This window comes from Lactuca virosa, chromosome 8, assembly GCF_052849685.1.
Source record: "Lactuca virosa cultivar CGN04683 chromosome 8, Lactuca_virosa_CGN04683_v6, whole genome shotgun sequence".
NCBI lineage: Eukaryota > Viridiplantae > Streptophyta > Magnoliopsida > Asterales > Asteraceae > Lactuca > Lactuca virosa.
In genome coordinates, this window is record NC_136433.1 from 179,875,977 (window position 1) to 179,891,170 (window position 15,194).

Genomic DNA, 15,194 nt, shown 5'->3' on the forward strand with positions numbered 1-15,194 from the left:
AGCCTTCGAAGTCTACATGAGTAATTGTATTCATCAACTAAGATTGGGGATCTTAGGGGAAGTCCTATGAACTGTAACCGATAATCCCGTGTGAGCGAGGAAGTCGTGTATAATTAGTATACGGGTTGACCACCCCACTTGTGACTGTTAGCTACAGTCAACCAAAAGCGAGTGATGAACTATCCTTTTACTTGTTATTGTTCCGGCGTCGATGAAGCGTACGGTGTTGTTTCTCATGGTAAATCATGAGTGTATTGTTTCTCATGGTAAATCATGAGTGTGTTTTATCAGAGGTATTATGTCATAGCAGCGGTTACAGGCTCATGGTAGCAAATTGTTAGAAACATTATACTTTTCCGTATACAAGTATTAATGTTAAGTATAAGTTTCCCCCTACTTATACCTTAGGTTTAAGGAATGTTTAGGTATAACACTTAATTGATATGTAAACTATTATACCTAATATATATACTAAGTGTTGGAGAGTCAAAATCATACTTTCAAAACTATACTTTTGAATGTGGAAAATGTATTATTTTATGGAGTCAAAACCTGTGGACTCACCAACTTTATGTTGACGTATTTTAAAATGCATGTGTTTTCAGGAACTTGAAAATTTGGTATGTATTCGAACAGAAGAAGTTTTACTATTACCTTTCTGTTCATTAAGAACTATGCCATAGTCGGATATTATGTAATAGGTTCTAGAAAAACATTTATGTAACTTTCAGTTATCAATAAAGGTATGTATTTTCTTTAGTACTGTTTAATGTATGTTATATAACTGTGATACGAAGAATGACGTTACACCACCCGGTGTTTCCGCCGATGGCTGGGGGTGTGAAAATCTCTAAGAAACAAAGGAAGAAGAGGAAATTGGTATCGCAAGAAGATTCAAATGAAGAAGAAGTGGCTCCTGAAACACCACTTATAGATATTATAGGGTTTTGAGCATTCTAACACTCCTAAGGTGTACATGCAACCCTAAATACCTTGGATCTATATTTTCTCTATTATAAATGCAAACTCGAACATTCCAAGGTATTAACATAACTAGCATACAAACCTTTGATACTTGGGGTAATAAAACAAGTTAGATGACATACCTTTTTGTTGTAGTTGGATGCCATGGAGTATTTTTCCTTTAAGAACTTAGCACCAATAGTGTGGATGCCTCAAATGGAATCACAACACACTATGGACAAAGAATGACATTTTTGAGAGAGAATCTTCGTACACCAAAACCGTCCATATGAACTCCAAGAACATTTTTTGTGATTTAGGCTATGTAGTAACATATTTACATGTGGAATTCCAAAGGTCATGGGTTAACCATAATCCATACCCATGGGTTTATGATCAATGGCTCATGTGGCCCAACTCTATATGTATCCATACATAAACTTAGTCCAACATGGATCATAAGCCCAACATATAAATATAACTAATTTACACAATTAGTCCCCATTGATTTAATTAGTATCTTTTGATCACTAAATTAATTCCAAACTAGTTCTTGATCAATACTAATTAAATCATATGATTTAATATTAATATATTAGAACTTATAATATATCAATAAACCATAAATAACCTCTTCTCAAAACTCCATCCTAACAAATTGTCTTGATGATATGCAACCCAAATGGACCATGCTACTCTAGGGTCAAGTACATAACAATTGTAGTTATGGGCTTAGACACCTAATCCAACAGTCTCCCACTTGGATAAGTCTAATAACTATTATTTCAAGTACGACTCCAAAATTCCGAGTAGCAATCGTAGCTCTTAAAAGCCGCTGTCAAACTCTGACCTAGTCAATGACGCGTCCATTAGATAAGGGATCATATATTCCTCCATTCTAGATATCATATGGACTGAGATATGGATCATAATCATTCTCTCTGTCCAATTGTTGTTTCCCGATTTCCGATTTCTGATGACCGACTAATTGAACAAATCAAATCAGTCTAGACCCGACCGAGCACTTAGGGTTGTCATCACTAAATCATCGAGGGGCCCACAAATATTGCTTTTATCCCTCCAAGGGTAAAAGGGATGGATAAACTTCGACTCATATGCTTTCTCTATTTACTCATCAAATCACACGCAATGATGCGTTTTATAACACCAAGTTACTGGTGCGTTTTCACATCATCAATGTGCAACCGACTTGTAAAGTGCAACTCATATCTCTTAGTTTCAAGAACATAAGATATTATTGTCTCATGATCACTTGTGATAAAATCCATGAAGTGATTCTAATGAGCATGGGTTGAATCCAATACTCGAATCTTATTCCAGGAGAACTCATGAACATTACAGCTATGTCTAAAACACATAGACAAACTACAGACCCATTCATGACAGTCTTGCCTCAATACCTACTTCCAAAGTATGATTGGTTGTGGATGGTATGAATAACCTAGTTATTCGGGAAGTCAAAATATGCAAATTGAAACACAAGAATATTATTAATCCTTTATGGCCCCAAAACTTTGAGTGTCATATTGATTACTCATTATTCATTATATAATGTTTTGAATAGTCAACCCAATACTTGAATTAAAATAATAGTCATCTCATGCTCCAAGAATGCATAGCTATGTTTGTCTAAACAATAGTTATGCCATGCTCCAAGCATGTACACTATGTTTATTTATGGTCCTTACTTTGTGAAATAGATCAATTGACAATATTTCAATGATGCTCATTTCACAATCCCAAATCCTTACTGTAAATGTAAGAATATCAAATTCTTGCTATTTACTATAATTTGTTAGATTCTAAACTTATATGCAATGATCCTTTTGTAATGACTATGCACAAAAGTCATAGAGACTTGGCAACAGTCTTTAAAAAGTATTCCAATGGAGAGCAATTCCATGGAAAACACGAGGTCTCACATTCAAAGTACATTCCATTGAACATCCTTCTGGCATTAAGTTTTCTAATCATACACAGATTTAAAGAATGACTTCCACTTATGAAAATATTTCCATATTCCCATTTTGACTATCACTTCTAAACAAGAGTTGCCTTTTTTCAGAATATGTCAATATGGTCCTTTCCAAAATTTACGCTATACTTCCAAGTGTCCATGAGCAACCAATCTTTGGTAAACCCCAAATTGTCCTTGACATTTTCTTAATCATTTTAGTCATATCCAGTTCTAGTTCTTTTCCCTCTTAATGCCCTAGGCATTTGGAAAATTTAGAACGGATGAATATTATAGCACATATAATCGATCCCATGTTCGAAGCATATGGGAAACGATTCATGATGTCTCACATAAAAAACATGATTCTAGACCAGTCTTTTGCTATAATATTTCTATTTCTATTTGCCATGTTCTCATAATTCGAAATATGAAAAGGGATACTGTAATCATAGTCGAATTTTTGAGAACGCAGTTAACATTTCCATATATAGAATTTCCTCATGTTGAACCATTCCAACATAACATTCATATATATACTTCACTAAATTTGATTAAAATCTCAATCTAAGCTTTTAGAATTGAACTGCGGTATGAATTCCTCTCCCTTAATTTTAGCAAAACAACTTTTCAAACCTCGTGTCACAACTAGCATTTTTAGCTAGGAAATTATGTTCTCATGTAAACATCAAGAATTGTAGGACTTGTACTAGCACGTTAAAGTTTATATTATGGGTCCTAATGAACCATGTATTGTTATAATGCAAAGTATATATATGTATCTCAAATATCTCCCACATCTCTCTATGCATCTCAAATCTCTCCCAAATCTCTCTATGTACCTCAAATCTCTCTCAAATCTCCTTATGTAGTTTCCTTAGTCATAGCCAACTTAAAACGAAAGGAGAAAACTTAAAAGACCAAGCCTAGTTCGGCACCCCTTAAGTGACTTCGGACCCTTTCTACCCGGACAACCTCGCTCCGGAACCGTCCTATTTCGGAACCTCCTGTTTTGCTTCAGAACTCAGTATGCTCCGGAAGATCTCGCATGCCCCAGAATGCCTCACATACTCCGAAAGATTTCGCAGCTTCGGACCTTCTAGGAGAAGCGGACAGCTTCGCACTTCGGACCGGAAGCTTTCGTTGCCTCGGAACCCTCGCAGCCTCGGAAGGATATGGTTCAGGATAAGAGCTGACTTCGGAACTAAGGGCTTGACTCCGGAATTTGTGGATTTACTCCGGAACCTCTTTAACCCACTCCGGTCCTTGATAAGGACTTCGGAACTCAGGGTTTGACTCCGGAACTCACCATTTGACTCCAGATTTTAGACCATTTCGGACCTTTTCTTCATTTAAGGTATTTTGACGTCGGGAATCCCACCAAACTCGTATTTTTCATAGCTTAGACCCCTTAAACCCCTATTTTATGCCAAATTTGAATATTTAAAACATATTTACATAAAATAATATTTAAGATTCATAAAGGTATTATTTTAAATCAAGATTAGAATAAGATAAGGATAAGAGGGTTTGACTTTGTGATCTGATGTAATTCCCATTCTCCATGCAAAACAGAGTAATTCATGCATTACCCACCAAATAATAATGCTTGAACCTTCAGATTTCCATGCACATATTTTACCCCCTTTTTCTTTTATCCCTTAAAGCAACGAAAGTAAGAGGGTTTTTAACTCCACCATTTCTCTCACTTCTCTCATATTCTCTCTAATACTCCTCTCAAGAGCAAGAACAAGGATCTTGTTAAAGGCTAAATTTCTCAAGTTCTCCTTAGAGTGTTTAAGACAACATTCCTTCCAAGGAAGTTCCTCAACTCATCTAAGAGTTAGGCTTGAGATCTTCACCTCATCACTCCAGCCAACTCATCAAACAACTCAACGGGAGCTTCATACCCCTATTTTGGAGTTTTTATTGTTTTTGGGGGGGAATACAAGTCAAAGCCTTGTTTAAATCTTGATATATTTACTTGATATGCTTGTATGCTAAGTTATATGTGCTAAGGTTATGAAAAGAATTCGAAATCTTGAGCAAGTCTTAAGAGTTTGAATCATATTTCACAAATTATGTAAAGAAACAAGAACTAGTATATTACAAAATATAAGTTACAAATTTTTATGACAAACACCAGAAGTATTTACATCAAAAATTCCTTAAACAAGTATTTTGGAGGAACTAGACCACTTTCAACAATTCATATAGCTTTGAGCCACCTTTTGAAAAATATGAGTCTTATTTGATGAATTATAAAATGAAGGACCATTTTTTCCAGCATCAAGAATAATGGGTCATTTTTGACAAGCCTGATTTAAAAAGGAGTATATTCTATAAACAAAAACTAAATATCTAATCAACGAGTATACTATTGGTATTTATGAAATAAATAACCGATTACAACGATCTTTGCACAAGCACCTATTAGTATTCTAGTCAGACTAAATATCTATTAGTATTTTCTATAGATCTATTCTAGTCTCCTGTAGGGGAGCGGGAATTTGTGTATAGATCTATACGGGGTTGACACCCCGCACCTTCATTGTTCGCTACAGCTAGACCGGCCAGTCTAGGGTGACAAATGTCTTAAACGAAACCGACGCCTGAAGAACGTCAGAACAGGCCCTCCATCATATTAGTATGGTTATAACGACTCACTAAGAATATAACAGTTATTATTTAGAACTTCACGCAAGTTACACCTTTCGATTATAAACAACTATTCTTTGGATATGTTAAACGAAGCTTTTACCACACAAAGTCTTAGGGTTTCAAGACTACAAATGTAAACATCAGAAAATATACAATTTTCTGGGGAACACGATTTTATACAATTTCAAAAACGATAAACTAAAACACACATGCAACTATACTTGATTGAAAACAAGACTTACAACTATTTTCATAAGAAAATATGGGATTTTCTGGTTTTCCAACTATCACAGAATTTTATACAAAATGCTTATGAAATCACTAACGTATTTTATGTTGACGCTTTTCAAACAACTATTCTCAGGAAATCAATAAGCAGGTTAGTGGAATGCGGATTCAAGAATTAATTTGATGTAGTTTGGAATTTACCCAATGTTGTCTCTTTTGTGTATTTCAAGAACATAAACAAGATGTAAAACAATGTAAGTTTGATATATTGATGTATGATGTTTGGATTTGCTATGTCTCATTTATATTCAATTGTAATGATACTGCACAATGACGTCACCCGCCTCCGGACGTTTCCGCCGTTCTGGTCCGGGGGTGTGACAGATTGGTATCAGAGCATTGTTTATAGTGAACTAGTATATCTAGCCATACAAGATATAGAACTATAAATGATATGGGACTAAAAAACTCTGACTAAAAGTATACATACTTGCTAGGACTGTATCATAACAGGAAGAAAACAAGATAGCTTAAAGGTTGAATACTCCAGTCAAACCTGGACCGTTATGTATTCATATCTGGGATAAATATAGCCTGATCAACTATATTTATTTGACATAGGACCAACATGTGCTTGGGAGTGGTAGTGGTGTTGCGACAAGTCTAAAACTTCCCAACTCGTTTTCCAAAAGTTTTAAGAGCCAAATCTAAACAATTAAAATACTATAGGAGTATTTAGGAACCTATTTACACATTCTCTCCTTACATGTTTCTCACCCCTCGTGCAGACACTATGGCCGAATTCCACCATCCAGGAAATCCCTATTTCCCCAACCAGGGAAATGGTGGATGGTTGGAGCCAGAGGAGGATCCAGAGGAAGAGCCAGAGGAAGAACCAGAGGAAGAACCAGAGGAAGAGCTAGAAAAAGAGCCTATAGGAGGACCGGCCGAACCGGTAGCTGACTGAGAGGTGGAAGAGGATGATGGCAGCAATGCAGATGACTCAGACACTGAGTCTGAAGTCATCAATCCGCCCTACATGGCAAGGGTGCCTCCATACATGATGGATCCCAATGGTCCTACGCCCCCATGGGCTTACGGGATCTGGAGGTGGAGTCGTCAACAAGGAGTACGACCTCCATTTGGTATGAACCAGGACTACTACGACCTAAGTCACGCTGGACCTGCAGACTGAGCACTACCTGTGATGGTAAGAAAGACACGCGACATTGGCGAGCAGAAACAGGCAACCGTTGGCCAGATGGTGGCCATGAGGGCCGCGGTTGAGCGCGCGGAGAGGATGACACATGAGGTAGTCAGGGACTACCAGGCGCACCATGCATCATTGGAAGCCTGGCTTCGGGATGCCGAACACCACCTAGCTAGACTTCAGGGCGCATCTACCTCGTCGTCAGCACCACCAGACCCTACTCGTCGCGGCTAGTGCCCGTTTACTCGCTACCGTATCGATTTTCCTTTATGCACTACTCTATGTACTATCGACTACATGGTTAAGTGATTACACTACTCATGGAGTCGTTACTTTGTCGGATTTTATTTCACTTGATGTACTATATGCCTTATGTAGGCAAATTTTCAAGTACTCCAAAGATTATTATCAATGAAAAACGGATATATATTTTCTCATGATGTGTTACCCGTTATGTGCTCTATTACTATTATTACATGTTGATTTATGCACACACTTTCTTATATACAATCAAATCACCGACAGTATTCTATAATCAAGGAAACATGAAACAAAAATACATTGGATACTCACTATCCTTCTGTTCCATGACAGAAAGATGCCTAGGAGAGTGATCCATAAGAATAACAACAACGCAGCACCACCATCGCCGCCCCCACCGGAGATGAAATTTGCGGCTTTCCAAGTGGCAATTTCAGCTGCAGTGACAGGGGCTCTAGCCCATATTCAAAACGGAAATAATGGTGGTGGAAATGGCCAAGGGACAGGAAGCTCCCACCAAGGGATGAATCAAGGGCCTGTAAAGGTCTGTACTTACAAGGACTTTTTGTCACACCCCCGAACCAGACGGCGGAAACGTCCGGGGGCTTGTGCGTGACTTCATCTTGAAATATCATTACAGTGAATATAATTGAAACATAACATCATCATCATCACACATGTAATATAACAACATTCATTGTTTACATCGAGTATTGTATTTGAATATTACATGCCAAAATAGTAAGAGTATGATGAAACAAAATATAACACAATATCCGTTAGTTTGTTTCGTTCATCCTGCTTCAACGGTTTCCTGAGAATACAAGTTATTTTGAAAAACGTCAACATATATAATGTTGGTGAGTTCATAAGCATGTTTGTGAAAATGATTTGTATAACTTTGAAACCACCAGAAAATCCGATATTTTCTGCAAACTGTTTAGTATGTTTGTGTCAGACCTTGTATTAATGCATGTATGTTTTTGTTTATTTGACTAAAAGGGTAAAGAGAATGTAGAGAGAATGTAAAGAGCATGTAGAGAGAATATTCCCAGACAACCCGACGTTGTCTGCAAAAGAGAAGGGTCTTCCGTAAACTTCATAACGTTAATTCCTCTAAGCGAGCCGTCATAACCATACTAAATAATGACAATTTCACCTGTCTTGGCGTCGTCACCCTAGACTGAGTTAGTCTAACTGTAGCGAACAGCTCAGGTGTGGGGTGTCATCCCCATATAGATCTATACACAAATCCCCGCTCTCCCTCCAAGAGACTCTAGTTATAACTACAGGCTACGATCGTACACTTAATAGGTGCCAACCGAGAAAAACTCACTAGATCCTTAATCGAATTTACACGAAGAAAAAAAAGGTATAAACTCATTCCATGCCCAATGATCCATGTAAGTGAACCACTAAGGCATCCCTAAACATGTAAATCATTTCAAGACCCATTTGGAATGAGATTATATAACATGGGCCCGAAATATATATGAAAGGACGACTAAGGCCCATTTCACATGTAAGGTATTTACAGGCCCAAATAGCACACAAATAGTATCCAAGGTCCGTCGCACATGTTATTGGGTCAATGAGGCCCAATAAACATATAAATAGTATACAGGGCCTCTCACACATAAAAATGGGCCACTAAGGCCCAATAACCTAGAAAATGATCAAATTAATCCGTTTGTTAGTTTATCGTTGGTTTTGGTTCAAGTATTCACTAAAATAGCATAAAAGCCTACTTTTGTAAAAATGACGTTCTTGGCCCAATAAGCCAAAAATTTACAATTAAGGCCCAATTTTTGTAAGAATAACACTTTAGTCTCCATTTTGTTCAAAACTTGTATTGATGACTAGTTTGTGGTAAAGATAACATTTTAAACCCATTTTTGTTAAAAATATCATTTTTGGCTTGATTTTTGTGAAAATACACATTTTTCTGGTTTTGGGCTTTTCCGACCTTGTTTTTGGAAAGTTTGTAGAAAAATCTTCGTAAGTCGAAATTTGGATCCGTAAATTCTGGAAGTTTGGAAATTTTGTCTACTTTGTTCACAATTTTTGTCATAATTTTTTATGGCCTGAAACTAGTGTGAATTACTCACCTTCACAGGTTGGTCAGAAATTATTTCAAATATGATAGACAGTTTTGTAAAATTCGCCAAAAATTATAGAAAAATCATATGAAAACGTGAGGATAGTCATTTTAAAGGTATAAATCTGAAATGTATCCATCTAAGACAGTTTTGAAAAATATTTCCACTAAGAGGGTCAAAACAGTTCGAGATTGGGCTAAAACTTTCCTGCCAAAAGCTGATTTTTGAGTATAAGTTATAGATCTTTGAGCACAACACTCATTTTTGCTATTTTAAGTGTATATATCCCAGATCCACAAGTTTATATGTAATATATGTGATAAAACATACTTTTATCAAGGTTCTCATGAAGATCCAAGTGATAAACTTCAAGTTCTTAACATATTTTTAGTTTAATGAAGAAATCAACACATAATCACCAAATAATTCATGGAAAACACACATAATCATGCATATACACATAGATCTACACAAAGCAACTTGTATTCTCCCCCAAGAAAAAGTAAAAATCGAAAATAGGGGGTATGAACTCACCTTGGGGTGATGGATCGGTTTTGGTGAAGAAGTGGAAGAAGATTTTTGATCCTAGCAAGCTTTCTTGAGTAGATCTTGAACTTAGACGGTTCTAAGAACATGATCCACAAAAGTATGGTGTAAGAGGAGTGATTTGAGTTTAAAGATGTAGTAAATCAACTTAGTTTGTGAGATCTTACCAAGGATGATGATCTTTGATGAAAACTCCTCTTGAAACCACACCAAAACTCGAAAATGTAGAGGGAAAATGTAGGAGAGTTCTTAAGATACTTCTTGTGAAAGTTTGAGAAAGTAAGAATAATGGTGAGGAGGCCTTATGGCTGTGAGTTTTGAAGAGGGGAGAGAGAGAGAAGGCTTGCCTAGTTATATGAGATCTTACCTTGTTGTATGTGGGGTTTTGGTGCATGGGTGACCACCATGCAATATCGAGGTGGCACTTGCTCATAATTTCTCATCTCTTCTTTTTTTTGTCTAATAAACACCTTGGGCCAAGAATTTGGGCTAGGAGAAAGGAGTTGAAGTGATTTGGGCTCAATCTTGGATTTGCTCGATTTTTATGAAGTTTAAGAATACTTTTCGGCCCATTGGGCCCCTTGTTAAGGTTCTCGGCCCAATGAAGCCCAATTAAAGAGTTTACGGCCCATTAGGGCAAATGAAATCTTTTATGGCCCAACAAGGCCCATTAGAGATAGGATGGATTATTTTAGGCCCACATGGCCCAAAATGCTAACGTTTTATGAATATGATCTATTTAGCGCCCAATTAGGTTTCCTAGGCCCAAAGTGATCAAGTTGAAAGTTTATTGGGCCATTAGGCCCAATAAGAGAATCCTAGTTCATATTAAACTTGACCCGGATTCTCTAGGGTTTTCAACACATAATTGACTATAAGAGATGTATTGGGTGAACGTAGAGCATGATATTCATTTAGAGTACATGTTTTTTTTTTACAATGGATGATGTTTACATGAGAATAGAATTTCGTAGCAAAATTTCTAGTTGTGACATCATCCCCCCGTTAGAGGGAATTTCGTCCCGAAATTCTTTTGAAAGATAGGATCATGAATGAGAGAATAGGCGAGGGTACTTCTGTTTCGTCTGGTCTTCGTGTTCCCATGTGAATTCTGGTACGCGCTTGGCGTTTCATCAACCCTTCACAATTGGAATGCGACTCTGCTTCGCATGCTTCACTTCTTTATCCATGATTTCGACTGGTTCTTCGGTGAACATGAGATTCTCATTTACTTCGATCTATTCTAAACACATAATTGACTATAACATATGTATTGGGTGAACGTAGAGCATGATATTCATTTAGAGTACATGTTTTTTTTATACAATGGATGATGTTTACATGAGAATAGAATTTCCTAGCAAAATTTCAAGTTGTGACACTTTTCCAATGCAAGACCCCGCTCTTTCAACGGGACTGGAGGAGTCATCGCCTTGAAACGATGGATCGAAAAGGTTGAGTCGGTATTTGAAATATGCGAATGTCTGGAAGGGAATAAAGTGAAATTTTCGGCCTGCACATTCATCGACCAGGCATTGTCATGGTGGAACGGTCACATTGAGACCATGACACTCCCTGTTGCAAAGGCCATGTCCTGGGAAGAACTCCAGGAGATGTTAATCGTTGAGTACTGTCCCCGAGGGGAAGTACAAAAACTCGAGCAAGAACTGTGGAACCTTACGGTGCAGAACTCAGACATTGACACATACATCTCGAGGTTTAGCGAACTAGCTCTTTTGTGTCCTGGTATGATTACGTCTGAGGGAAAGAAGGTCGAACGATTCATCTAGGGGTTGATGCCTCCCATCTAAGGTAATGTGATTGCCTCGACACCCGAGACCTATGACAGTGCAAAGCACCTAGCCAAGAAGCTTTATGATCACAGTGACAAGAAAAGTACCAAAGTGACCGAGGGAGAAAGCAAACAAGAAGGAGGGAACAAGAATAACTGGGAGAACAAGCGTAAAGGACGACAGAATTCAGGGCCATCCAAGAAACCATATACCGTAGCAGTCCATTTTGCTACCGCACCAGCCGCACCAGCTCCATCCGCCCCAGCCTCAACCACAACAGCGCCAACCAAGTCATACGCGGGTTCCAATCCCGAATGTGACAAGTATAATTATCACCACCACGGGGCATGCAAGGACTTCCAATGCACCAACTGCAATCGAAAAGGGCACACTGTCCGCTATTGTAAGATGCCCCCACAACAAAAGAAGCAGCCTAATGACAACAACGCCGGAGCCAGCCGTGCATGTTATGGATGAGGAGAAACCGGTCATTTTAAACGCAACTGCCCCAAGAACAACAATCAGAATGCAGGAAGGGTCCTAGCCATGGGGCAAGGAGAGGCGGTGCAAGATCCAACAGCGGTGACTGTTCCTAGCCATGGTGCAAGGAGAGCCAGCCGTGCATGTTTCCCCTCAACAACACTTATGTGTGCATTTTATTTGATAGTGGTGCTGAGCGGAGCTTCGTAAGTCACGGATTCAAACACCTACTCAATAAAAATCCCCACAAATTGAACGAAACTTTTACGGACGAAATGGCCAATGGCAAAACAGAATCAACCAACGATATCTACGTAGGGTGCACACTAACATTAAATAATCACTCCTTCCCAATCGATTTGATGCCTGTTAATATTAAGAGCTTTGATGTGATTGTTGGCATGGATTGGTTAAGCCCCCACTATGCTAAGATTATGTGTCACGAGAAGGTCGTTCTCCTTCACCTACCCAACAACGAAACTTTAATAGTTTATGGTGACAAACCCGGCGCAAACCTCCGACTCATTTCTTGCATCCAAGCACAAAAGTGCTTCCAGAAAAAGAATCACGCCTTTCTTGCTCATGTCGTGGATAAAACAAAAGAGGAGAAAAACATTAACGATATTCCAGAAGTACGTGACTTTCCAGACGTATTTCCCGAGGATTTTCTAGGAGTCCCTCCCTAGCGCCAGGTCGAGTTCCAAATCGATCTTGCACCTGGAGCCATTCCAATCGCCAAATCACCCTACAGGTTAGCTCCTGCCGAGATGCAAGAGTTATCTAGCCAACTAAGCGAACTTCTCGACGAAGGATTCATCAGGCCGAGCTTTTCACCTTGGGGAGCTCTGGTCCTGTTTGTCAAAAAGAAAGACGGATCTTTTAGAATGTGTATCAATTATCGAGAGTTAAACAAGCTCACCATCAAGAATCGATACCCACTCCCTCGAATCGATGATCTATTCGACCAGCTCCAAGGAGCCAGCTACTTATCCAAGATCGATCTGAGGTCCGGATACCACCAACTAAGAGTACGAGAGGAGGATATCCCAAAGACTGCTTTCCGAACCCATTATGGTCATTTCGAATTTGTAGTCATGCCTTTTGGTCTCATAAATGCACCCGCAACCTTTATGGATCTGATGGACAGAGTCTATCGGCCGTTTCTTGACAACTTCGTGATTGTTTTCATCAATGATATACTTGTTTACTCTAAGAGTGAGGATTTTGGGAACATTGAGAGCAGAGAAGCTTTACGCAAAGTTCTCCAAATGCGAGTTCTGGATTCGTGGAGTGGAATTTTTGGGTCATGTGGTCAGTGAAGATGGAATACATGTGGACCCTACCAAGATCAAAGCTATTGAGGGCTGGGCAAACCCAAGAACCCCAACTGAAATCAGACAATTTTTAGGCCTTGCTGGTTATTACCAAAGGTTCATTCAAAATTTTTCCAAAATCGCCAAGCCCCTCACCACTCTCACCCAGAAGGGTGTATCCTTCCATTGGAATGACAAACAAGAAGCTGCCTTACAAACCCTGAAACAAGCCCTCTGCAGTGCTCTAGTGCTATCTTTGCCAGAGGGAACGGAAGACTTTGTAGTATACTGTGATGCTTCTAATCAAGGGTTAGGTTGTGTGCTTATGCAACACGGAAAGGTGATAGCTTACGCATCTAGACAAATAAAGAACAATGAAGTAAACTACACCACCCACGATGTCCAGCTGGGAGCTGTGGTCTTCGCCTTAATGATTTGGAGGCACTACCTATATGGTACAAAGTGCACCATTTTCACATACCACAAGAGCCTCCGACACATTCTGAATCAAAAGACATTGAACATGAGACAACAGAGATGGGTCGAACTACTAAACGACTATGAGTGCAAAATCAAGTACCACCCAGGCAAGGCAAATGTGGTAGCTGATGCCTTAAGCCGGAAGGAGTACTCGGGTCGCCAAGTAAAGACGTTAACAATGACCGTCCATTCACATATATCCTCACAAATCAAAGAGGCTCAGCAGGAAGCCTTGAGGCCAAAAAATGTCGCCAATGAGGCATTGCGCGGAATGGAAAAGAATCTGACGGTCAAAGAAGACGGAGCCTATTATCTTATGGACCGAATTTGGACACCGAGGTTCCGTGGATTCCAGGACGTGATAATGAATGAGGCTAACAAAACAAGGTAATCTATCTATCCAGGTTCTGATAAGATGTACCTGGATATCAAACAACATTATTGGTGGCTGAATATGAAAGCAGAGATTGCCACTGACGTAGGCAAGTGTCTCACTTGTGCCAAGGTTAAGGTGGAGTATAGAAGCCCTCGGGTCTACTTCAACAACCCGAAGACGGCAGATGGTCTGGATGCTATCTGGGTGATCGTTGACCGATTAACAAAATCCGCTCATTTTCTGCCGATAAAGGAGACGTACAAGATGGAAAGGCTAACACGAATATATCTGAAAGAGGTGGTGAGACTTCATGGAGTCCCCATATCTATTATCTCAGATCGAGATAGTAGATTCACCTCTCGTTTTTGGCAGTCGCTCCAAAAAGCATTGGGAACCCAACTGGATATGAGCACTGCCTACCACCCGCAGACTGATGGCCAAAGCGAACGAACTATTCAGAAACTAGAAGACATGCTCTGAGCATGTGTAATATATTTTGGCAAAGCGTGGGATACCCACCTGCCCCTATTTGAATTTTCATATAACAACAGCTACCACACGAGCATATGGGTCGCTCCCTTTGAGGCCCTATATGGCCGGAAGTGCAGATCGCCCCTTTGTCGGGCTGAGGTGGGTGACACCCAGCTGGTCAAAGGGCAATCACCAAGCAGCACCCTCATAGGACCTAAAATCATTCGAGAAACTACAGATAAGATAATCCAAATCAAAGCCCGACTCTAAGCCTCGCGTGACCAGCAGAAGAGTTACGCTGACAAACGACAAAAACCGTTGGAGTTCCAAGTCGGAGA